The sequence below is a fragment of the Xyrauchen texanus genome, chromosome 2 (genome assembly GCF_025860055.1).
Source record: "Xyrauchen texanus isolate HMW12.3.18 chromosome 2, RBS_HiC_50CHRs, whole genome shotgun sequence".
NCBI lineage: Eukaryota > Metazoa > Chordata > Actinopteri > Cypriniformes > Catostomidae > Xyrauchen > Xyrauchen texanus.
In genome coordinates, this window is record NC_068277.1 from 42,721,778 (window position 1) to 42,747,672 (window position 25,895).

Here is a 25,895-nt window from a genome sequence, read left to right on the forward strand (position 1 = left end):
AGCGGTTCTCCCATGACTTCTTCAAGCTCTCTGTGTGAATCCATTTCGCAACCTCTTTGTTTTTGTTTTTTTGTGAGGGGTCCACAGGGGCTGTTTGATTCACAAAGGCCATGCTGCAGAAAAAAACCAAAACAACAACAACATACAAATACAAATCTATCCCAAGACCTCAAGCTGAAAAATTATTTTGTTAAATGGATGGGTTTGCCTTGAAGCCTCATAAAGAATAAAGTCATATGTAAGTGCTGTGCCAGTCAGGGTTAACAGGACCAGGGGAATTACTGTGGTGTGGGCCACATTGCCATGTATGTTCAATTTGGTATTATATTATATTAAGAATTTTAATGGAAAATTTAAATAAAAGAAACAACAACATAATAATAATAATAATAAACTATATTAAAAACCTGTTAACTGCAAATTACTTTCCCAAAAATGGTGAAAAGTGATATTAGATTTAATGTGACAATAGCATTGCTGCGGTTTATGTAGCTTAGTAATACGATCATTTTTGTGTAATTTCTTGTCATATTTAATTATTTCTCTATTGGTGTTTTGTCTTTGAGTAGGTAACACTATGCATTATCTTTGTATGATGTACATTTACAGTACATTAGAGAGTGTATATTGTTAATTCGCTGCCTTTACAATCTGAATTTATTTTGGTGATTTTTTTATAGGCCATATTTTTTAAGAGAAAAAGCTGACATAAACTGAAGGTCTACTACCATTATAGCAGTTAGAGTTATGAACTGTAAAATATACAGGCACCGTAATGCCTGAAACGTGAGTTTCTGGCAACCACAACCACAAATTTAACAGAATTTTTTATGAGTGGAATTCTCTTAAAGTTTTCCTTTGATGTTTGAACAAGTTTTGATTCCAGAAATGCTACATTCAAGCTTTATATTTCTTTTATATTTATTATTTTAGAGTTTTCAGGCCCTACTACCACTATTATTACAGCTGAGTATGTGCACAATTCCAGAAAACCTTCCTGACAAATACATTGCAAACTAAGTGCTTGTTATGACAAACTGGAGAAGCCTTCGGTCTCATAGGCAATTAGAGCGGGGAAAACACTGTATAGAGGAACTCACTATACCCTTCATCCTTACATGGTGCTACATGCTACAACAGCGGCGGAAGATGGATAAAGGTTAAACTATTAAATGCTATATGCTTTGGGCCCGCAAATGACTTCTGGTGACATATTGAATTTAATTTAGTGTTACACTAGCATCAAATCAACTTTGGGAGCTAGGAGGCAGACTCACAGTCACTTCTCTGAACTCCCTGAATATCAATGATGGCCAATGATTCAGTAAAGTAATGAGGGAGCATGAGAAATGGTCTCTCGGTGGGAAGTATTGGAGGAAGGGCACTAGGGGGTTTTGAATTAGCAGACATATCAGCAATCATCATGGAATTTGACTGTCCTAACTATTTTAGAAAGATATGCTCTGTCTGTAAAATCAAATCCAAACTGTGACTCTGTCATTAGCCTTTGTTAATCTTAGTTTTGCAATTATAAAAACAATTAATATTTCCAAAGCTCAGATACAGATGTTTGTCTAGACATCTAGAAAGAAATGTTCCAGCACATATATCCAATCACAGCCCGTTGAGCGCTGCTCCCCAGCTGCACGACTGCAAATCTTAAGGCAAGAGAAGATTAATTAACAGTGTAGTCTTGAAGCCTGGCAGAGCAAGTTATCCTTGTAATTAAAGCGGGTAGGACCTCCAATCTACTGGAAAAAAAATAAAAATACTCAAGCTCTCCAAAAAATAACAGAGGAACTCATGCATGTGCAACTGACAACTCTGTTGTGTTCTGTCTTGTCTTGTGTTGTGTTTTTTTTAATAAAATTTTGTAATCTGCAACAGTTGTTGCATGCTAAACACTGTGGTGCTGTCCAAATAAACTGCCTGAGCGAATCAGAGCAAACAGGAAATTGGGTTTGGGCAAACAAGGGGCATGTGTGGACCGATTAGGCCTGTTTACGAGGTAAATATGCAGGTCACAGCTGTGTGGAGCCGCTTCCACAGACTTCATCTATGCAACACGTGACTGAGCATCCTGCCAAGCTTTCTCACCAACCAGACACTACTGTTATTTGTAGCAGAACTAAAATACTCAAGCTCAAATTCACAAATTATGGGTATATAGTGAATAGATAAGAGTTGGGAGAGTGTTTTATCTCTTTTTGAATTTTGTCTGTCTTTGTGAATTGTATATATTTGATTTAATAATTTATTAATGCTGTCCAATTACAACCATTTGGAAAATTGTTTCTTTTGAATAACAATAACCCGAAATTACCCTTGGATAAGAACACAAAAAGTGGGCATTAAAGATGCATGGTAAGAGAATAAATAAGTAAAACAAAATACAATCAAAGGAGCACAATTTAAGCAATCTTGAAGGGTTTGTCGAGAGAAACCGCACATCTCCATCTCAAAAATGGCACTGTCTGGCCCTGATTTCCAGCACTTCAAAAGGTGTGGGGGTGGGGGTTCAAACTGAATGAATAAGCATCCACAAACATCATGCATTCTGCCTAACACAGGCAGCACAAAAACCAATAACAGCTGCCCAATCTCCCGCAAGCACGAGCTGGAACAATCATAAACTTCTTAGACGTAAGCACAGCCGACACATCTGATTGGCTGTTCCTTCAGGAGCATAGCAATGGCTTGACGTGCATTTGTTACAGAGAGAACAAAAAAATCTCCATGAATACTTTACTCTGGAAAAAAGAAACTGGACACTGGCTCCGATTATATTCAATAATATAATCGGAGCACATTGTATCTTTAACAGCTCAGAAGAAAATATCACGAGCTGAGCTCAAAATGGTCAAAGATAAAATAAAGACTATTCTCGTTCTCTCGTCTAACATTAGACTTGCCTCATTTTAAAGAAATAGTATACCAAATATAAAAATTCTGTTATTAATCATTCACCCTCATATCATTTTTAAAACACATTTGAGTTTCATTCTTACCCGGAACACAAAAGGAAAAAAACTAAATCAAACAAATATCCCGGTCCGTCTTCACAGTACAATGGCAGCTGAAGCAATGCTTTGAACGAGCTTCTTTCATGCTCACACTCATGACCGTGCAAGAAAGAATTTTCACAGATAATTACTTATACTTTTGTTTCTCACTAAAACCTGTCGTATGCTTTCAGAAGACTTGGAAAATGATGCATAAGCCACATGGACTACTTTTATGACACTTGTGTGTGCTTTTTAACTTTAAAGTGTATCAGTATCAGTTGCCACAGTATTGAGAAGATGGAAGAAAATAGGACTGGTATCGTCTGGCACTTCACGATATCAAGTATTTAAATACGCGTCGTGATTCCCTATACTGTGATACGTCACAATATCATAATTTGATTCTATTACAAATTAATGCAAATTTAAATTCCAATTCATTTGGGTATATTTCAGTTATATACTTGTGTCAGATGAAGAGCTTGTAATTCAAACATCACTTTTTTGTCTCTTTGTGAGCTCATTAAATTGATTTAAATGTAACAGTGTGCCACATTTGTTGTGTTTAAATGATATGAATGCACAAATAGTTTAATATAAATATTGATACATGGATCTAAAGTATCAATACAATATCATTCGACAAAATATTGTGATATATTGATATTTGATTTTATTGACACAGCCCTAGACATTTTTTTTTTCTTCCTTTGTGTTCGGCATAGAAAGAAATAATTATATGGTTTGGAACGACATGAGAGTGCATAATTAAAATTTCTGGGTGAAATATTCCTTTAAACCTAACTACACATATGTAAAGTGATCAATGAAAGGAGGAGGCGAGATCCGGCTTGATAATATAACTGATAGTTTTAATGATAAACTTAAAACAAAAGACAAACACACACATGACGGACATGTCCGTAAACAATCTCTCTCTCCCACACAATCCTCTGCAGTCGACCTTTATCCCTCTCGGGAGGCTTGATTAGCCTAATAAGGGACCGGGTGTGTAGGATCACGACCCGGCCCCGCCCTCTGCCCTGCCACAACATATTTACTGAATTGCTCATATGAAACAAATCTGATAATTCACAGCATATTCTGGCATTTGTTTCTCTGTTTTTCTGTAGTGTGATGAAATGAGTTACTGATGAATAGCTATCCTCTTTTAACAGCTTGTCATCTATTCTTCTATTTCATTTCTTTTCCAGATCATTTTTTATCCCGAAGACACTTGAATCTCAAGCTAGGGTGCAGTCCAAGTACTGACTTCACCTGAAGCATCATCACCACCAGCGTCAAAACCACAGCCTTAACACATAGTATTTTCTTCTCAGTGTGGAGGCGATTACAGGCCTATGCCTGGTACAAACATGAGAGTTAGGGCTTATATGTCTCGTTGTGTGTGTGCGTGTGTGTGTGTAAGAGTGCAAAAATATGAGGTCAAAAAAACTGTGATTGCATTGGTAATATATGTAAAAGTGGAGAGCGGCGGAAGCTTAAGGAGACCATGGGTCATTGAAACGCTTTCCCCCCTTTGAGTGCTGATATTCCTGGCACCTCTTCTCTCTCGAGGGTGATGTTTATGGATAAGCTCTTGAATATGTATTTCACAGATTATGAGATGTGCCTCCAAACATCTTTCCTTTATTTCCTCCAAAAGAGGTCACTGACCCTGCGTTGCTGATGGTCACCTCGAGCCCAAATTAAAACACTCCACTTTTCCTCCTTGACTGTCATTTATTTTGAAGAAGAGGCTCCTACTGCATCATATTACCTGTGTGAAAGCCCGCAATTGAGGGGAATTCAATAGGCTTTCAACATGCATTTAGCCTCTGTGGGAGTGGTGTCATATTTGCTGTTGTGTATATCTGATAAAAAGGCAATGTTTCTTCCTTTGTGCACAAAAAAAAGGTGCACATCGAATTATTGCAGTTCCACCTATCTGACCCTAATTTTGTAAATCATTAGGTTTTTATTATTTGTCTATAGTTCTTCACGTCAAACTGAAAATTATTTTCTCCACTCTGGTGCTTTCTAATAGGATTTGTGCAGCAGCATATTTGATTGTAGTAATCTATTTACAGAAATCTTTAGAAATGGAGAAATCTCGAGAACAAGCTATGAAAATTGTAAATTGCTATTAAATGGGGCTTTGTGCCTGCACATCATTGATGCCCTGTTTGCATAGCCGCGGTGCATTCAGATAAAATCATCATTAAATAGAAAAGACGGGCCAAGCAACAAACCTAGTGATACATGTGAGATAAACCAATATTTAGATTGCTTGATAGATAAGTAAAGGACATTTCAAAAACTAGCTGCCCTCAAGCTGAAACAAGCATTAATATTAAGATAAGCCCAAAAACTTTGCAAGATCAGAATTTAGTAGTCAATACAAACCCTGTGATTAAAAAGCACTTGAACCTCTGTGCGTCCAGTGCATTCCAGGAGCTAAATGATAGAAACGACATCTTATAGTGATAATAAACCATCACGCCTTCCCTCGTGATACGGATATATAAATTTTCTTCTGTGACCTATATAATACACTTTTTATTTTTATTTTTTTTACACAAAGTGACCTATAAAATGCACTTTTTTATTTATTTACACAATAATTTTTTTATTTACTTTCTCTATTTCTTTCAGCGCTCAAAAGCCGGGAGCAGTTGAATGGTTATCTTGATAAGAGTGGGCCCTGAGCTGCATGCGTTGTGACAGATTCCAATGAATATCAAGTGACGAGAGTCATTCCAGAGGGTACAAAAAAAGCCTGTGGCGGTGGGGGCGTGGTCGTGCGTTCGTCCGGAGAGAGAGAAAGCGGTAAGGGTTCACACACCTGAGCACTATGTCTAACACCTGTTTCTGATTGCAGTGAGCAATGGGAAGAGCAGTATAAGGAGGTACCAGGCCAGAAACGGGAAGAGAGAGTCACGCTTCAACAGCCAGAGTGTGTGTTAATTTATGCTGAAACTGAAAAGCTGTTTCGGCGTTACATGTTATGAAAAACCTACCTTTGGAGTTGAAGCCCCACGTTTTCCGCCCTTCCATTATAATCGCTACCTCCTTTTAAACAGCCTTTACCTCAAGGTGCAGTAGCCAGAGGTGAGGTAGGGGTGCTGACATAGACTCAGTCGCTTGCCAAATTAAAAAAGGCTCCAGCCTGCTTTTGTAAATACTAAACACATCCTGGAATGCTCAGAGTGTTTCAAGCTCATCCACTCGGACTCGATGCACACCATTCGCTCTGGCAGTGAAATCGTTTGTGCAAAAAAAAAAGAAAAAACAAAGGAGAATAAAATCAATAAGCCTGAATAGTCGATAAATAAAACTTTAACAGAAAACAAAGTGTAAAAAAAGTCATTGAAAGTGGATGCAGGCTAGAATGCTGAGAGGGAGATTTTTAATGTATGATCTGGCTTCTGTATCTCACCCACTCATGGACGCTTCGCTAATCGGCAGCAGTTGAGCCTCATTCATCAAAACTGTGGCTCTTGTATCCCGCACCCGCCCCTCACTCGTAGGGGGGGAGAGGCAGATGTAACTCCCAATGTGTGCTACATACTGTGGCTAATGAGTAAATCTGTCATTTTCACCATAAAAAAAAGGTCTCAGTTCTTTAAGCCTACAATCTCCATCATGGCTGATTAGATGTGGTATGCAAGATCCACTGCAAAATACGCTACCACGCAATTTGGCCTAGCATCCCTCAATGTTTATTTCTCTCTTTTATACTTACGTTCCGAATCCCTCCTTCTCTCTGTATTCACTTTGTTCTTTCGATGGCTCTCCTTGACATTTTTTGCCCATATCTCTTCCTTTATGCAATAATTTGCCCCATTATTACACAGACTATAGAATTGGAATAATTCATGACAATGAATTATTCTAATGGCTTAATGAAAGAGAGCTGAGCCTTGCATACTCTTTCCCAATATGCCAGTATAGAGAGTAATCTTACATACTGACTGTAAGAAGTCAGTGATAATGAGGGAATATATTACGCTGAACACTCAATCTATAAACTCAATATATAATACACATTTGTGCAGTTTTTTCCCTCCTTCTCTCTCTCTGTGTCTCTCTCTATTCATCTCTCTCTCTTTTTTGTTTCTCTCTCTTTACTACACATCTCTGTGCTCACCAGCAGCTTTGAAATGACCTAAAATCATAGGCCTTCAATTTCTGTAAAGAGCTGCACAAACCCCATGCATTTCTCCACAGATTTAAGTGTCTTTTGAAAGTTTTATCCCTGGATTCAGTGAGGTGCCACTAGCCAGTCATAATCTGTTATTGTCTGCCTGAAACCATGTGTGATTAATTTCTCTTTCAAATGAACCGTCCAGCCCAGTTTGGCATTGGAGCCATGATGGAGTCGCACTATAAATGGTTTATGTCATGGCTTTTGTCAAGTGCCTTTCCCCTGCAGCCTCGCTCAGTAATTGAAAAGCCACCTCTGACGAAGGGACTGAATGACTGTGTTTGCTGCATACTGACGACAGAGGCCGAGGGGAAAATGGTCCGAGAGGCACTGACCACCTCAATGTGAGTAGCAATGTGAGTAGCTATTCAAAAGGATATCCAGGGACAACTACATTGACCCATAATGACCACTAGGCACCCTCTGTCCATGCAATAATGTGTTCTGTTCAGACTGGGTGGGAGGTGGAATAACTGGATGACTGAATGAATAACAATGTTGGAGCTCTCACTGGGCATTGTGTTTGTATCAGATGTGTTCATTGTGAATTTGATTTAATCTTTGAGGAGACTATGTCACGGCATGGAAATATCTCTCACTTTTTCATCCTTCTCTCTCTCTCTCTCTCTCTCTCTCTCTCTCTGTTCTTAGCCCCGGGTTTTGCTTTGCTTGCATACAGAATGGTTATGATAAATGATAGCATCTGCCTGCATTCTTCCCCACCTGCATTCAGAAATTCCTTTTACAGGTCCCCACTGGGAAGAGGTTGACACTGTTTAGCAAACTGCACATTGGAAAAAGAAGAAAAAAAAAGAAAAAAACTAACAAATTCAGGAAAAAGAGAAAAGATTAACTCAATAAAGTGTATTTTAACATCTATTTAAGCTACTTTAAATATTGTGTCTGTGTTTAGAGTGCATATTAGGGGTGGGAATTACCAGGAACCAAGTGATTATATGAAATCGATATTTAGGTCATGATACAATAATAATGGGGTTCGTTAAGTTTATATATTGCAATAATTTAATAATTTTTTCTCATTCATCTTCAGTGGGGTTTAGTGCATCTATATGTGGTCAAAGCAAATGTGTAACTTTGTATTTTGGTCAAATTGAAATAACTGATTGAAATAATTGCTTATAAATCAAATGCCATATTCTCATTTCTGGTCTGAGTGGTGCTCAATCTATTTGTTCACAAAAATGCTGAAGTAAACAGCATTGTAAGTTCTGCAGTATGCATTTTTAAAAGAGCAAATACTCAATGAATGCTCTCACTTATTATAACCTCTTGCAAACATAATAATAGGATATATGCTATTTGCACCCTGTCAAATATTATTTGCACTCCAACCCTGGTGCAAATAATGGTTGATACTACTTGCACCCGTAATTAAAAACTAACAGTAAAGGTTATCACTACAGCATGTTTATTGTGTTTATGTACACAAATAACCCATGAGCTATCAAAAATTAACCATGTTTTTACTACAACAACCATAGTATTACCATGGTATTTTGAAGTAAAATCATAGTTACCGCAAAATTAAATATTTACAATATAAACACCATATTACTGTAATAACACTATTGTTAATTGCATCAAATATATTGTTTCTGCCAAGAAAACATGGTTACTACAATATTACTATAGTGAAACTACCTTTATAATATTTTTTTATTTATGATTAAAAGTAGTACTAAATAAAATATTTAAGAGAGCAGACAGGAAACTGAATGGGAAAAACAACGCGACAAACGTGAAAGTGAACCCAGGTCAATAAGGCACAGTCTCACCAGCATTACATCCCATGCCACTGAAGTGATACTCACAAAGCAATTTGTTGTAAAAGTCTATGTTTCCAATAGACTATAAGGATACAAATAGCCATGCTGTGTCACAGGTGTTATTTACAAAGAGTCACTCTACTATAATAATTCTGAAAGTATTAACAAAATGCTGTTTAAAATATTTTAGATGGATTATAGCATATCATATTACAGGACATGTCATCTAACTAAACGTATTTCATTTCGACTACTCCAAGACACATCTGCAACCAACAGAGACTTACTTTCCTCTCTATTCATTCACCACTTCCAGCAATAATATGCTATGCCCCAAATGGTCCTCAGATGGAGAGAAACACCTCCAAGTTAAGAAAATATAGAATTGTCAGCTTTCATGCCACTCAAAATCACCCATTTCTTTTGCTTCAAAAGCTGCTTGGAGCAGTGCTTTTGAAATCCCCCATTTGAACTGTCCCCAAATATAACATACAGCAGAGTTTTGCACTAAAAAAAGAGGCAAATCTTTTGGATCTTAAATGTCAGCAGCAACTGTTCTGTTCGCAACCTTGGCTTGAAAACCAGCATGAAGAAATGAAGTAATGGAGTCTAATTATTCTAGTATATATATATATATATATATATATATATATATATATATATATTTTTTTTTTTTTTTTTACAGACTCTATGCAGTGCATTTTGTCACAGTCACTTATTTGACCCTTACATACACTGCTTTCCATACTGTTACCAAGGAGAGCCAGTCAAACACAGACTGCTGTCTGCAAAAAAATAAAAAAACGGGGGAGTTTATTCAAGACAGCATTTTGCATGACAGTTGAAGGAAGCATAGCTTGTTTGCTGTTCATGGGAGTGGTAGTCTGATTTGCATGGTGGGGTTTCTCTAGTTTAGGGCCCCTGTACCCCACATTGTCCTGGTCACTCAGCAGGGGTCGGTCTCCTCCATTACAAGTTGATTTGTTTTACGACACCAGGCTAACTGTCCTGTTAATGAATGCCTTGCTGGCCATCACAAGGCCCTGTGTCCTTGTAGAAGCGACAAGCAGTGTCCAGGCCTTTTACCATACTCATTGAAAAGGCCATTACATCCCATCTCCAGCAACAGTTGTACAGCTAATGTTTAACAGCCTAATTAAAAAGGGAAGTGGCTGCTTTTCTTAAAAGACTCTCTACCCATGGGCCACCCACAATGTCAGGCAGCTGGAAATCATTTCTGCCTTACTGTAACATACAAACCTCTACAAACAGGGGTCAACAGGATGTGGACACCCTTGCTTTAAATTATAACGATTAAAACCTCAGGCTGGATGAGTCCCTGAGGCCCAAAACTATATACAACATAGCTTGTCGGTGACAAAAAGAGGTCTAAAAAGAACCTCCCTGACACAACAGAATTTACAAAGGTGTGAAATTAACTGGAATTTGGCATCACTGTGATCCAGTCAAATCTAAAATGCCTCAATGCATTTTTCTAATGCAAGATTGAAGAATGATTCAGTAAGGCTATAAGCTGTAAAAAAGCTGTTGCATCAAAGACAAACAGCCCCGAAAGTGAAATGAAAATGTAACTTCTTCAGTGATAGTGCTGCAAAATTCCTGAGGGTGCTAGCTCCAGGAGTGTGAATGGGTTTACTGACGCAAACTCACATTGACAGGCACTAAACAAAAGTGGGACATTGGATGGAGGGACATACACACTCTTTCTGCAACATTTAGTTTCATGATCTTTTCACATGTATTTAGAATTATTATTATTATTATTTCAGGGCTTCAAACTGCAAATAAATTGTCACCTTTTTGCTATTTTTTTGTTTTTCCACCATTGTGACTAAATTTATAATCAGTTGCACTGGTGTAACTACAAAATTCCCCAACTGTTTTTAAGGATATTATGCTTTTTTCTGCTGCATATGGGAAATACTAAAAGCTAAATAACAAAACCTAAGTGATACGAAACTGCGAAACAAACCTAAAGTGTGACAAAACTGCCCGATTGAATCGCAGACCGTTATCTTCACAAGCCAATGGACATTGCGGAGTGACCGACTGGTGGATGGCACAGAGCGACATTATTTACACACAGACTGGAGTGTACCATGCAGCCAAGAGCAATTTGATGAGATGTGCAGACAAGAGGAAAGTGTGATGTTAGTCGCACAAACATTTTGAATCTGACATAATTCTGCTTTACAACCTGCGATGGGAACCCCAAATGGGCTTAAGCTGTTTGAAGCCATATTAAGCAGCCATGACATAGACAAGGAACATAGAGAAAACACTGTGCAAGATAAATCATTGTGCCATTCCCCATTGTTTCAATCCACACATCACCATCCTTATAAAATGTATCATGGAATTACTTTGGTAACACAAATTATAGTAGCAATGGTATTTTTGCAGAAATGTTGTATATTATATTGTAACAAATTTAAGGATGGGAAAAGAGGAGGCGGGAACTGGCTGAACAGTCAAAATAATATTTAAGTTAAACAAAAAGACTAACACAAATACACACACTGCAGCTGCGTTTGGCTCTTTCTCTTTCTCCCGAACTGCCACATTTCAATGCACTTATCCCTCTCCATGGCTGATTAGCCCGATTAGAGTTCAGGCCTGTGTAGTCATGGCCCAGCCCCGCCCTCCTACTCGCCACATATATTATATTATATTATATTATATTATATTATATTATATTATATTATATTATATTATATTCAGGGTTGGGAGGATTTCAGAATGCATGCTGTAAAATGTAATTTCTAACGTATTCCGTTCAGATCAGTAACATATTCTAAATACTTTAGATTACTTCTTCAGCATTGATAGATTTTTTTCACTTGTTTTCTGACAATTATAAACTCTCTGAACATTCTTTGAAAAACCTAAATATCTTATGCGGTGTTGTTTCTACACAGGATTTTTTAAATATTTTTACAGTAAAACAATAAAAAAAATATATTATGGTTTTAATGATTTTTATTATATTTAGGGAACAATGAATGATTTTTGCCCTAAAATCAAATGACTTACTAAAACTTGAATTTCCTTGATAAAAATAATGATCGTTCATTCCTGGAAACATGTGCATGTAAAATGGCTACAATTATCATTTTAGCTTTGTGTAAAGCTGATAATTTACTCAAGGTTTATTTCTATTTCTTCTGCTCCAAACTTACTTCAAACTGACTTCTCTGTCTGCTCGTATAAATGTAACACATCATAAGAAAGCGTTTCACCACTGTTCAAATGCACTTTGGATCGCATCATTTATATTTAAAAATGTTTTCCATCTGAAAGGACTAAATATTAAATTAAACAAATGACAATAAAATGCAAAATGATCTCTAAATTATCTTTAAATTGTAACTGTAGTGGAATGCAGTTACTTATATTTTGTATTTTAAATATAAATAAATAATAATCTTGTTACATGTATTCCGTTACTCAGCAACCCTGATTATATTATATATTATATTATTAGACCTGTCAGAATTAATTAGTTAACAAATGTGATTAATTAAAAAAGTTTAACACGTTAATTTTTCTCTGTCGCATTTAATGTATTTACCGTTAATACTGCATAAACATTTGTGTGAAGGGTGGAACATTTGTAATGCGTCCACCCGTGAGTCATTACACTGAGGCATACACCACAACGCCAGAGCCCTTCTACCAAGGACAGCCTACAAGCTAAGCCTAAAATAGCATAATGTGGGCGGTTGATATCCTCTATCATATGATACATGGAGGTTGTTATCTCAGTACTATTTGATGTACAAAATAGTTGTGATCGAAAACAAGTATTTTTCAGCCTTTGTAAGGCATGAAACACATGAACGCACCAAATTTTAACTATCACTAAAATGCAGAATGAGATGTTTTTGTTTGCAAGCACATTTCATGGTGAGTTTAAAGCGGCACACGACGTTTGCGGTGCCGCTTTGATGTGAATCATGAACACAGCTTCACGATTGCTGTAGATAAGTGGATAGCCACAGTCTACCACAAATTAATATTGTGGAGGATGACAGTTAAAGGGATTTAATACCCATTGCAATAAATATGCAACCTATATGGGGACTAATTCTTTCAATTATTGAAACTCCCCCTTAGACTTTGGCAACATTTAATGTTACTTGAATTGGTGCTATTTTAGTGCATTGTCTTTATACTCTGGAATGCTTAGTTTGGAAAATGTAAACAAAGCATTATATTACTACATATTGTTTTGTTTTCTTTCCGTAGACGGAAAAAACACATTTTGACCAGAAAAGATGTATATTTAGTGTCAAATGTCAGTATTTTCAAAATCTGTGATTAATTGTGATTATCTACAAAAATATATGTGATTAATCATGATTAAAACTTTTAATTGACTGACAGCACTATATATTACATTATATTATATTGTAACATGTAAAGGTGGGCAAGGAGGAGGCTGGAACCTGCTGAACAATAAACCTAAACTTTAATTATAGAAATGAACTTAAAACAACGTAAAACGTAAGGACACAGACACACGAGCGCTGCAGAGTGCATCTCTCTCTCTTGAAATGGCGCCTCCGGCTCCCCTTTATCTCGCTCTCCCGCTGATCAGCTGATTTAACGCGGGCAATGCATATTTTTTAGAAAGAAAAAAAATCACTGCCTTTATTTGCCTTCAGAAATTCCAAATATGTGACAGTGCATTAATAATTAAAATCTTAACCAATGGAAAACCATATATTTTAAGCAGTCCAAACTCAATTTACCTATTGTCAGAATATTTTAGATTAGCACTATATAATGAGTTAATTTACTATTTATAGATACTGTTGTTGTTAATACCAGTAGATGTGCATGTCAACTCAAAATCAATAAAATTTGTGTTTTATTGCCTAAAATATGTATACTTGGGAGTACTAAAAGAGTGTCACAAAGAAGTTGTATTGTGCTTGTGTCAAATGCGTTCATGTTCGCTCGTGGTCAGAAAGGTATTTATGAATGCAAAGGCAATGCTGTCGGCTAGGCCTGATCTGATCCAGAACGCATAAAAACAAAGTATACCTGGGCATTTAGTCTGGAGCCCTGTTGTTATTAGTAGTAGTTGTTGAAGTAGCATTTACATATCTTAAGCACATAAAGATAACCCATGACCACTTGTGAAAACTTTTTGCTCTTCCTTTGAGGCTGGCTGAGGTTAGAGCGTGGTCATTTTAAAATGTCTCCTAGTCTCAACGATCTCGCCGACAAGGCCGAAGACTGAATCCGCCATTGTGGCTGCCCGATAAAGAGATTACGGCACTGTGAAAGGAGGCGGGACTGCATCTCTGTGAATCTGAAATGCTAAGCTGAAAGGCCCATTGTAGGACCAGTACACATCCTGCCTTCCCAGAGTACTTGACAACCAAAACAGCAAACAACAGAATTCCTATGTCAAACAAAACGCTCCTTGTCTACCCAAAGGTTTATCTGCCTCATTTACAAATGTATGCCTTTGTGCCCAAACCACTTCCCATTAACCAAGCTACTAGAAGCAGAACTAAATAAATGATTAAATCATTCCACACTATTTTTGATGATCTCAGGGTTAAAAAAGGAAAATGACACAAATAACGTTTAAGGACATTGACTGACTGAATTCCCCTCTCTTAAAAAATTCCCTGAGAACATGTGCATGTCCTTGTACTCTTTTGAGTGTTCATTCCTTTTAGATTAAAAATTGTATTAGCATAGCGAGTCAAAAGTGTTTATAAATTATATAGAACACCAGATGTTCTAAACCAATTGAGTTCATACAAATTATTTCTTTCTCTCTTTTAAAAAAGAAAGAAAGACAGAAAGAAAGAAAGAAAGAAAGAAAGAAAGAAAGAAAGAAAGAAAGAAAGAAAGAAAGAAAGAAAGAAAGAAAGAAATCACGTGTATTGATTAAGTAGCAATTTCCCCCTAAGGAAATGAGGTCCTCAGATTGTTACATTTAGATAAATACATGTAATCAATCATGAATCTTGTCCTATTATAATTGCCTGAAAAAACTGAGGGGTATAAAAGAGAAAATTAAATCATTTACATATCTTTTCAAGTCCTTGGATCCTGGCAGAGAAAAGGCCACATCATACATAGGATCCGTGGCCCAGCATTTGGCTGAAGTAAACAAACTACTGATTACGAACCCCTGGGTTTATTTTGTCTTATAATTCAACTGAGATTTCCAGCCAAGAGTTAAGATGAGACCATGGATACAAGACTATGAATGCCAAGGACTACAGAAGGTTATCAGCTATGTACTTGTTAAAGTCCCAATAGTGCAAGCTCAATTTCTTCTACTTACTATGTATACAAACAAAAATTGGAAGCACTAGCCATATAATTCACCTGAAATATTGGCCCACCAGGATATTCCACCAATTTTCTTTTTTATCTCAAAACCTTCCACATAATCTGTTCCATGAACCTACTTTTCTCTCACAGTTTGGAAATTGAGCTGTTGTTATTTCCAGCCCTTTCCCTGTTCTTTTGGTGACTGCGTTGTAATTACCCTGCTTGTTATTCACTGTTGACAAAGCCCCAGTGGTACTAGATTTGGATCCGTTGTTTTCTCTGAGTGAACCAGCCAAAGGCAGGCATTGTGGCTAGGTCTTTAGAGAAGGTTGCCCATCAGATTGTCAGTGGAATGGAACATAGCCCGATTCTTCACACACCATTTTCGCAGATTAGGGATTAAAAGGATGAATATTTTATCAAGGCCATCAGGACCACACAAAACTGAAGTGCTATGTCTGAGATGTGATCGTTATGTCTATCTTCATCTCTGCCAAATAAATGTCCTTTGATATCCAAAAACTAAAATAATTTGAAACAAAACCAATATCCTGTCCGCTCATCCATACCAATACACATCACACATGTCAAGTTTATTTTGTTTTAGTGGATTTTCTCTGTCTTTCATCAGATAATAAAAAGGAGTGGTAAAGGGCAGATGATTGACAGAAAAAAAGTCTGATGAGGTGGTAATTCAAAATGGGAAAAAAAGGAGGCCCTGAGATGAATTCTGACTAAGGTACGCAGAGATAGAGGGAGCAAAAGAGTGGGCAGTGATGAAGAGAAATAAGCGATGACTGACTGAGATAGACGGGAGAAAGACTTTCCTCACAGCCTGTCTGACATTTACAAGGCCAGTTTGGAGGAAAGAAGCTGGAGGAAGCTCTTGACCTCCACTTCATTACAAGCCCAAAAGACTCTCCACATTAAATATTGAGAACAGGTGAGGCTGCTGCTCTGAAGTAGTACAGCCAAGTAAAAGGACAGCAAGCAATGAGATATCCATTGAATAGTGAGAACAGCAATCCACTTTTCCTTTCTGTCTGCAGCAAACTTAAAACCCAATTTCATGCTTCATGTCTTCCCTAGTGAAATAGTAATATACCAAATTGTATTTAAATACATTTATTTCATGATAAGTATACTACAAATACATTAACATAGCTATGTACTAATTGTAAGTACCATGTTATTGCACTTATTTCATGCTTACTTCATATGCACACAGATAAACGTTGATCATTACAAATTAAGTGGTAATGTAGTATAGCTTTCACAAATGCAATTAGAAGTATACACTAAGTTTAAATATAGTGTACTTTAAAACAGTACAGTGGTTAGGTGCTTGTTTCCATCTACAACTTGTTTGAAAAGTGTTAAAAGCAACTGTCATAAGAATGTGTTCTTTAAGCACAAAAAAATATTACTAATAGGACTTATATATAATATATATAATATTTGTTATATCTGTAGGCCTGTGTTTTAAATTACGCCATGACTGTTCTGATAACTTTTAAGAGTGCATATTTCATTTGCATTTTAACATTCTGTTTTATGTCTTATATGATGTCTTTTAACAAGAGGTTTCTAATGCTGACAAAATACATTTAAAAATGATAATTTAGCTTTATCTTGAGTGGTTATTTTAGTTGCACAATGCACATTCCTTAAAACACAAGAGTGATTCTAAATGTATATGCACTGCACACTATAGTCCAATTTTGAAGTGTGTGAGTGTGACATTTCATTTCAACAAAATGAAACGCTTTCTGTTAAACCATTGATAATGATCCTACTGGAACACTGAATGAGTTCAACTGAGTGTTCTTGTGTATGGGTTCCTCCTCTATATGTGTCTATTAAATCAGTCTCAATCAGTCTTTTGTTATTTTTGTCTACATTCAACAATGCTACACAATAACGGTATGCTCTGTGTTTTATACAATTTTTATACCATTCATTTGACATTGTGTAACATGAAGAGTTAAGGGTTAACGTAATTTCCTCATCCCCAGTAATAGGGCACAAAGCAATATATGTTCATTATCCTACTTTGTCTAATGCTATTAACTTTATGGCTGATATTCAATATAAATTTTATATATAAAGTATAAATTGAAAGAATAATAAACACAAAACCAACAGATAATGTAAAATACTGTTAATTTGCTTGTTAATATTGTGCAGACAGTATATGGTCATTCTACATCTATCACGCAAATCACATCATATAAGTTATAACTACCTACATAAACATCTGAACTTATAATAGTGTTTAATGGAGCATCTCCTTATTGTTCTACACAAGTCTACAACACAGAATGACAGTGACAGCTAGCTTGCGCGCCCTCGTCCACTTTTATTAATTTCTGGCAAGCCGCAAGTTAGCCACTGTCGGCTAGGGGTCTTTGTAGATCAGTGATTAGATGGACCAATTAGATGTCTGTATGTATCTTTTTATTTTCTTTGTGCTACAGGCAAAATTGTACGTTTACCTATTCTAATAAAATTTCAGTTGTTAAAACTACATAGAATTATAGAAATTTCCAGGAATATACTTTCATTTCTGTTGATGTTTCTGCTTGGGGACTAGCCATTGGCAGATGTGTTTGCATAATTAATGAGGTAGGTCTGTGTGGGTTTTGGGGACTGTTTGGGGGATTTATAACTCAGATTTAAAATAAATCGGGGATATAGTTATGTTTCAAGTTCAGCTTAATGTTAAATATGTTTGTTTTTTTTTATGTTATAAAAAGGAGCTATTTTTAGTTACCCTAACTAAAGGGTTGAGATTAGTGTTCCTTGAGATAGATATGATCCTGTGTGAGTCAGTGAAATACTGAGTGCAATTTTCAGTGTTACTATGGTTGTTAAGCAGTGGTTAAAGACTCACCATGCTTGAACCCACAACTGTCTTCCCAGAAATATCCATACGTTATAATACTATCAATGCACGCTGAAATTCAGTTGTGGAGTGGGCCAGCACTATATTATCTGTATAACATTAATATATGTTCAGCACTCTTACAGTGTAATGGATTTGCAAATGTAATTTCACCAAAATACATTATAATTTCACACTGAGTCAATTCTGTGTATTTCAAAAATTAAATAAAAGGGCAGATATTTAAAGTGTACTAAAGAAAACTTGAAATAGTTCCATTTTAGCACAACCAAGAATACTTAACAGATATTTAGTTGCACCACAGCACTGCATTCAGCAAACTAAATTGTATTAAGTACCCAATTAGTTGTTCTAATTTAGCAGACTTAAAGTATATAAATGCATAGTCTGCTAGTATTTAGTATACTGAAGCACCCAAGAATAAAGTCTGCATAAGTAAATAAGTATTTGCTTTCACTCTTTTGTTTCTTCATTTCAATATCAATCATCTGCAGGAATATTAATTACTTCTGAGTAGGTAGCAATAAGCCACATTGCTTATTGCACTCCTAGCTACAAAAACAATGCAATGCCATAGCAATTGCAAACCATAAGACATAATATATATATATATAATAATTACCAGGCATTATCACTGTCTCTTTATTCTGGAAGTTGTTGGAATGTTAAGGCAACAGATACATATTTAAAGACAGAATAACACCATGGTTTACATTCCCCACGCATTCCGAGACTAAAGTCAAATGCATAGAGTGAAATTATTACAATCAGGCTTTGATTTTAAAGTATTCTTTGCTTTTCTTTTATTACCTTCCAAGACTTAATTAGAGGAAAGAACAATGAGTATACATCTCAGGGAAAAGTTTAATTGCACCAAATCGCACATTGCCAATAGCACAGTGAGGGATAAAAGAGACATAGTTGGAGTAAGTACTAGCGTATTATGCAAATGCATTACCGTATGTCACTTGATAATGAACCATGTGCACTTAACACTCAGATTGTGGCCTATTGGTGATCTGTAAGTTAAAAGATGTTACAGCACTTTCACAAGGAACAAATGGCTGAATTTGTGATCCACTTGTGGCGGTGAGCACTTCCTGATTGGTCTGCGAGGAGCACAACCCACTCTCATTTTTTTATTTGTTAGTTTTTATATCAGATTGATTGTGGCTATGCTAGGCTTAAACAGGGGAAACCCAACAATTAGCTTTATTTCAAATCCAAAGGAAGAGTAATGGAGCGTGTCATTACAGATCAGTACGTCCCACCTTTTTACCCACTCCAAAAGGAGGAACTGCAATGTCAGCAACACTGACCAGCCAGTTACCTAGAATCACAAATAAGCAAGTTATTTGTTTTCTTTTGAAGGATTCCTGGAACGACAGGAACAATATAGGCGTAAATCTGATAATTGGAAATGCAGAGAAAATGATATATATGCAAGCACATGTTATTGTCTTGATGTGTAGGAAATAATTGTATTCTTTATGTATCTTACACATAACATGAAAAAATTAGTAGTTGTCAATTGGAAATTGTTTTGACTCATGTATCAGTGGTTTTATACCTGGAATTCAAACTGAGTGGTAAAAAAAAATATTTGGTGGGTGAGGAAGGCACTTCTGTTGTTGGATACATTAAAGAAGAAAAGGTTACAAGCCTCATGTCTAATTGTGCTGTGAGCAAATGTGTTCAGAATAATGCTATATGCTGTTTTGTGTCCAAGTAGGCCTGAGAGAATCTGGTATATTAGTGCTCATACACCTAGTCACATCATTATTACCAGTGCTTTCATTCTAAAGGTCAGCTGCATAAGAACACAGCAAGATTCTGTATTTATTTTTTTTTTTGGGGGTAATTTCAACTAAATTATTTTAAAAAGTACTTAAATGACCAGACCTAGGACAAAATAGCGCTGGCAAAAATGTGCCAGTTTAAATTTTAGTCAAGATAATTTGATTATGCAAGATCCAGCATTCATAACAAAGATTAAGGACCATCAATATTGTGCGCTTCAGCAAAAGGGGGCAGCTGAATGTCTGAAAGAAATATATTTGAACCATCTTGTCAATCTTACATGCACAAACTTGTCTAAAAATGAAGTGATGCGACTGAGATATTTGTAAATAAAGAGAAAATATGTCCATATGCATGATAAATAGTGGCATCTCTCTCTCTCTCTCTCTCTCTCTCTCAAAAAAAAATATATCTCATTAGAGCTGTGTATCTCTGACAGAATCTCCCAGTGCAAATAAAAGTCTGCTATAATACTCACAGTGCGAAATAGAAAAAGGAGACATTACACTGATGGACCAAATTTCTACTATCACAGTGTGAGGTTGTCTCTTTCATTTTTAAATAAATGCATTTTCTTTTATGGCATGTAAATAAGGAACAAATTTTTCTGCAACACCAGCAGTAGAATGAAACCAAACGTTAAATCAATTAATTTAGCAAATATGTACATTTGCCATGAGGTTTTTTTTTTAACAGAAAGACTGTCTCCATGTATAGCCATCCATAAAATAACACATAATAAAATAGTCAAGAGTTACATCATGGTCTTCAAAGGCAAGGTTAAAATAGTACTATATAGATAAAAATCAACTTTGCCTGTCACAGTGTCCACAGTAAATTAAGAATATTTCAAATGAGGCCTACTTAAACCAGCAGGCTGCAGCAAATTCACAGTGCTTTCCTGTGTATTCATTCGTAGTCCATATTATTATCAGTGCAATGCAGTACCAGAGTTCAGAGTGTCAGCTTGAGATTTGGTAGCTTGAACGTATACCACACCATGTTTTGATTCACAGTGGGTCTGTTCCAAAACTTAGCGAGCTGCCTCGAGTGTCTCCTGCCTACATACGCAGCTCTCTTCTATGTCATCATAACTGAAAAGGAGCCTAATAAGTGACCAATTTGGAACATTGTACATTGGTGATAGCGCTCCTCATGCACAGCACATGGAAGACTGGAATCGCAACTAATTTCAATTAAAGTTACGTGAGAGGAAAGATGAGATACTTTAATGATATAAATACTGTAGCGTTGTGTGCCTGGCACCAGCTATCATGCCAAGGTCAAAATCACTGAGATCAAATTTTTTCCCCATTCTGATTTATCAATGTGAACAATACCTGAAGCTCCTGATCCATATCTGAGTTATTTTATGCATTACAATTATGCCACATGATTAACTGATTAGATAATTCCATGAATAAGTAGGTGAAGGTGTTCCTAATAAAGTGCTCAGTGTGTGCATATTTACAATCAAAATTGATTTAGCTTCGACTGATCTTGAATTAGTTTTTCTACACTGTGGTTTTGACACTGCATTATGGGATTGTCTACCTGGGGAAGGATTAATTCGATAATACCTTAGTATTTGGCCAAAATGAGGTATCTTAGGAGGAAGCATAATTAAGATACATTCCTTTTGGAGTGTACCAATGATGCCTTGAAATGCTGCCTCCAGAGGCAGCTCATTAGGTTTTAGAACAGACCCACTGACACGTTTTGTTTCATTCATCATCATACGGCATTTAAACCATTTCAACTGTATCACTGAGATCCAACAAAATCTTTAATCACTGAGGTGTTGTTCATTCAGCATCCTTTTCGCATGCCCATCCCATTACCCTGGTACTGAATTAGTTATGAAATAATGTATGACAAGCAATGGTTTGTCATTGCACTGCCTTGTAAAGTAAGGCATTAAAAGAACACAAGAAAGAAAAGAAAATATCCCCCTGCTCTAAAAGTTACCATATAAAAAGGGGGTATGCTTTTATGCTTCGCTAATTGCTGCTCATATGAGTGAATGGATGTATTCCATGCACCCACGCTGTGATTAGTACAACCACGTTCAGCATGAAGGCTGCTTTGTATAAATTAAGCTATAATTCTCTACTGTGTCAAATAGTCTATTAATAATTCTTTGAGGGGAAATTTAAAAATACGAACACATCCAATTTATTTTCCTGTTGGCTTACTCGCCACATTGCATACACCATATTTTCTAATAGTGGTAAGTGAAGACTCTTTGTGAAAATACTTCACATTTAAGGATGCAGACAGATCAAATGGATCACTTTCATCAATCTGCACTAAACCGCAATCACCAGGAAAGATTGCAAAGTGTAGTGTTGTCTTAAAGCACCATTCCACCAATCAGAAAATGATGGCATGAAGGCCACTAACAGATGGCATGAGATTCCTGCACTACAGACATTTGGCATGAACGACTTGGCCTTTTCCATGCACCAATTTAATCATCAGTATTCTGTGTCGTAGTAGAAACCACCACAATTAGAGCATTCTGCTGAAGAGGCTGCCATACGAAATAGAACAGACTTTTCTTCATGCTTTATCATGGCTGAATTTAACTAGGAGTGCAGGTTAATTTGCATCACCTTTCCTCAGTCAAGCCAATTTATTTACAAAAGCAATATTTGCATGAATGTCATTTGACCCTCAAATACTTGCATTAATTGAACCTGAAATTAAACAATCCCTCACAGAACATGGACTGATCAGAAGTGATCAGAAGAGCTCAGTGAATGTAGTGTTTGTTCATTTCTAGCTGAGGGAGTATTTCTTTAATTAAAAAGTTAACTCAATACAGAGATCTTTCCTCAGCTGGCTTGCTTGGATGAGGCTGATAGTGAGTAAATGGGCTCTTTGAGAAGCTCCACCAGAGAAAATAACAAATGGCTTTATTTGTTGAAAATGATTGAGTCTCTTCCTCTATCGACCTGCAGTGATGTGGGACTGAAGCAGTGCAGCACCCAGCACAATGCAGGCAGGATACTGAGGCTTACGTTATTATTTTTTTCTCCCTTCTCACAACTTTAAGGTGGTAATTTGACACCAAAGGTAACAGAAGCCACTGACTAGAAAGATGTTAATCCTGACAAAGTGCCACAGCATTAGCCAGAGCCTCTGCTAGATTGAATTCTGCATCCCTGGGGAGCATGGGCAACACATATGGTGGCGCTCAATGTTTTTGAGTGGCCCTCTGAGACAAAACTGTGGTAAGCAAACTGGGCCAGGACTGAAAAGAACAACAGCACCCTCTATTGAATACCTGTAAACATGCATTGTGTTCTTTATATATTATTATTATTATCATCATCATCATCATTATTATTATTATTACCACACCTTTCCATATACAGTGTATATATATATATATATATATATATATATATATATATATATATATATATATATATATATATATATATATATATATAGCCATTGTATAATCACCCTATGCAGACTTTTTAACGGCATCTTCCAATCAAATTCAAACACATACGGCTCCGTTTCGCTAATGCACTTACTGTCTTGACCAGTTCTTCGCCTTCAATATGTCACAGACGAGCTGATATTCTTCGAGAAGGATATGCACAATGATGGGATTCTCACACTGGGGGGTATATGACCCATGCCCAGGTTTGTCGGCTACTCTCTCTGCGCTTGCACGACTCCTCTGTTCCCGACAGCGAGAGAGCACCGTGAATGCTGCGGGGGGTTTTGGATTCACTCAAGCGAGAGGGGAGTCGTTCGTTTTCAGTTTTATATAACGTTCCCTTCTTCAAACCAGTAAGTCGCTGAAGTCATGAAGCAGAAAAAGACCCCCGACTTATTGCAAAATAGTGTACTGGTGCTCTCTACGCTTTAACTTATTTACTAACTAACTAACTAACTAACTAACTAACTAACCAACGAAAGAAAGAAAGAAAGAAAGAAAGAAAGAAAGAAAGAAAGAAAGAAAGAAAGAAAGAAAGAAAGAAAGAAAGAAATACGCTTTGCATGCACTGTGCACGAGACAGAATAATATAATGGATATAATATTAAAAACTGCATGGAAACTCAGAATATATCACCGCGCATTGAACAAAAGCAAAAAACAAACAAAAAAACAAACCAAATATATCAAATAATCAGATAGTCTAAGTATGACCTTTAGACAGATTCGTTCAATTCAAAAGAGCTACATTATTAAAAATAGCAAAAGAGCTATATGCAATAGCCTCATATATGCATTTGTCTACATGTATTTCAGTAAACTTGATTTTAATGCTTGTAATTGTTATTTTTGTGGTCAAGCTCAGAGGAACGCAATGCATATCCACTACACGGTTCTGATGTAAAGAACAGCTCAAAACTAAAAGTTGCGCACTCACTAAGCCACAAGAGAAGAGCAATATAGTCCAGCAAACGTCTACGAAAGTGAGTCGCTGCCGTCAATGTCATCTGATGCGGGAACATTTATTAAAGACTGAATCGTGCACAGTTTGCAAATGAGCTATACCGAGGAATGGAGAGCACCTTAGGGGAGAACGCCTGTCCTCTGCTTTCCTTTTGAAGAGAGCACTTTACTGTCCACCGTGGTTATGAAATGAATTTCTAACGTGAGCATTCGTTTAAAAATGCTACAACAGACGTAATAGCATAATCATTCCCTACCTTTGAAGACTTTCAGACGCGACACCGGTTGACCAGTGATGGTATCAACAGCGGCTAAACGCTGTCACTTCTTGTCTTTGACCAACAATCAACATCCAACAAGATCAGTCTTGTGTACAAGCACTCCAGACACAAGGTCCCTCTAGCCACAGTCCTCTCCCAGAATTGAACCGACAAAAAAATGTATAAACAAGAAAGCCACTTGATTCCTTTTTTTCTTCCTCCTTAAGCATGAGCCGAAGGCAACTGTTAAACGACGACTGGTATTATCAAATTGAGGTATCTCCACGGTCAGCCAGGTGCAGCTGCTCTGCGCGCAGGTTCGCTCTCCTCCTCCGCCAGTCGGAATGACGATGACCAGTGCAGTGTAACGCAAGCAGGATGCTCCTCACCACCGGTGACTGAGTCGAGTCAGCCCTCCTTCTCTCCCTGCGTTTCTAGATGGAAGCAGTTTCTCATCTGTCCTGTCGCGGTCCCATCAGAGGCGAGCGGCCAACGCAATTGTTAAACCGGCCTCTAAAATCCTCCTCCAATCAAAACAGGAGGATAAAAGCTAAGCCCCCCACTGGGAATAAAAAAAAGATATTGTCATGGATTAAAAAAAAAGTGACTCATTGAGGCATCGAGTTTCACAGACGAATAAAGATGCGATTTTGATTGAGATCGCATTATTACTTTTTGTAGTATGCATTACATTATATACATCAAGGATAGCAAAAAGTTTTCTTAAGGTTATTCCATTTGACATTAACAAAATGGGCGTTTTTTTTTAGAACATTTCTTATATTTTCCTTGAAACTTTACACTATACCCCCTGGTTTTTTTTTTTTTTTTTTTTCCTTTTTTTTTTATCCACATGATCACATAATGGGTACCTGCCTGTTGGTAACACGACCTGACAGATTTGGTGGATTTTTTTGTAATTTTTTTTTTAAATATTACTAAGAATTAAAAAAGAAATAATAATGCAATAATATATTTTGTTCAATAAATTAAGACTTTTCTCAGACTTTTAGTCAGTAAGACATCTTAGCCTCTAAGGTCTAGAACAAATATCACATTAACACTTAAATTAAAAAAAAATTATAGTAGAAGTGTATTCAAGTAGAGATTGTGTTGTGTGAATTGCAGTGTGTGTGTGTGTGTGTGTGTGTGTGTTTGTTTGAATGAACTAATATATATATATTTTT

General features: G+C 36.6%; 1 protein-coding gene across 2 annotated transcripts in view; it reads right to left on the reverse strand.

Annotated features, from left to right (window-relative positions):
* cdh11 (cadherin 11, type 2, OB-cadherin (osteoblast)) overlaps positions 1-25,171 on the reverse strand; it is a 68,476-nt gene extending 43,305 nt beyond the window's left edge. Inside the window, exon 1 of one of the 2 annotated variants that reach the window (XM_052148732.1) lies at positions 24,706-25,171. The gene's annotated coding sequence lies outside the window, so the exon portion shown is untranslated. Of the gene's footprint in view, positions 1-23,576; positions 23,707-24,705 lie in introns of those variants that run through there. The other variant, XM_052148743.1, reaches the window with a different exon arrangement.
* Positions 25,172-25,895: the final 724 nt, after the last annotated feature.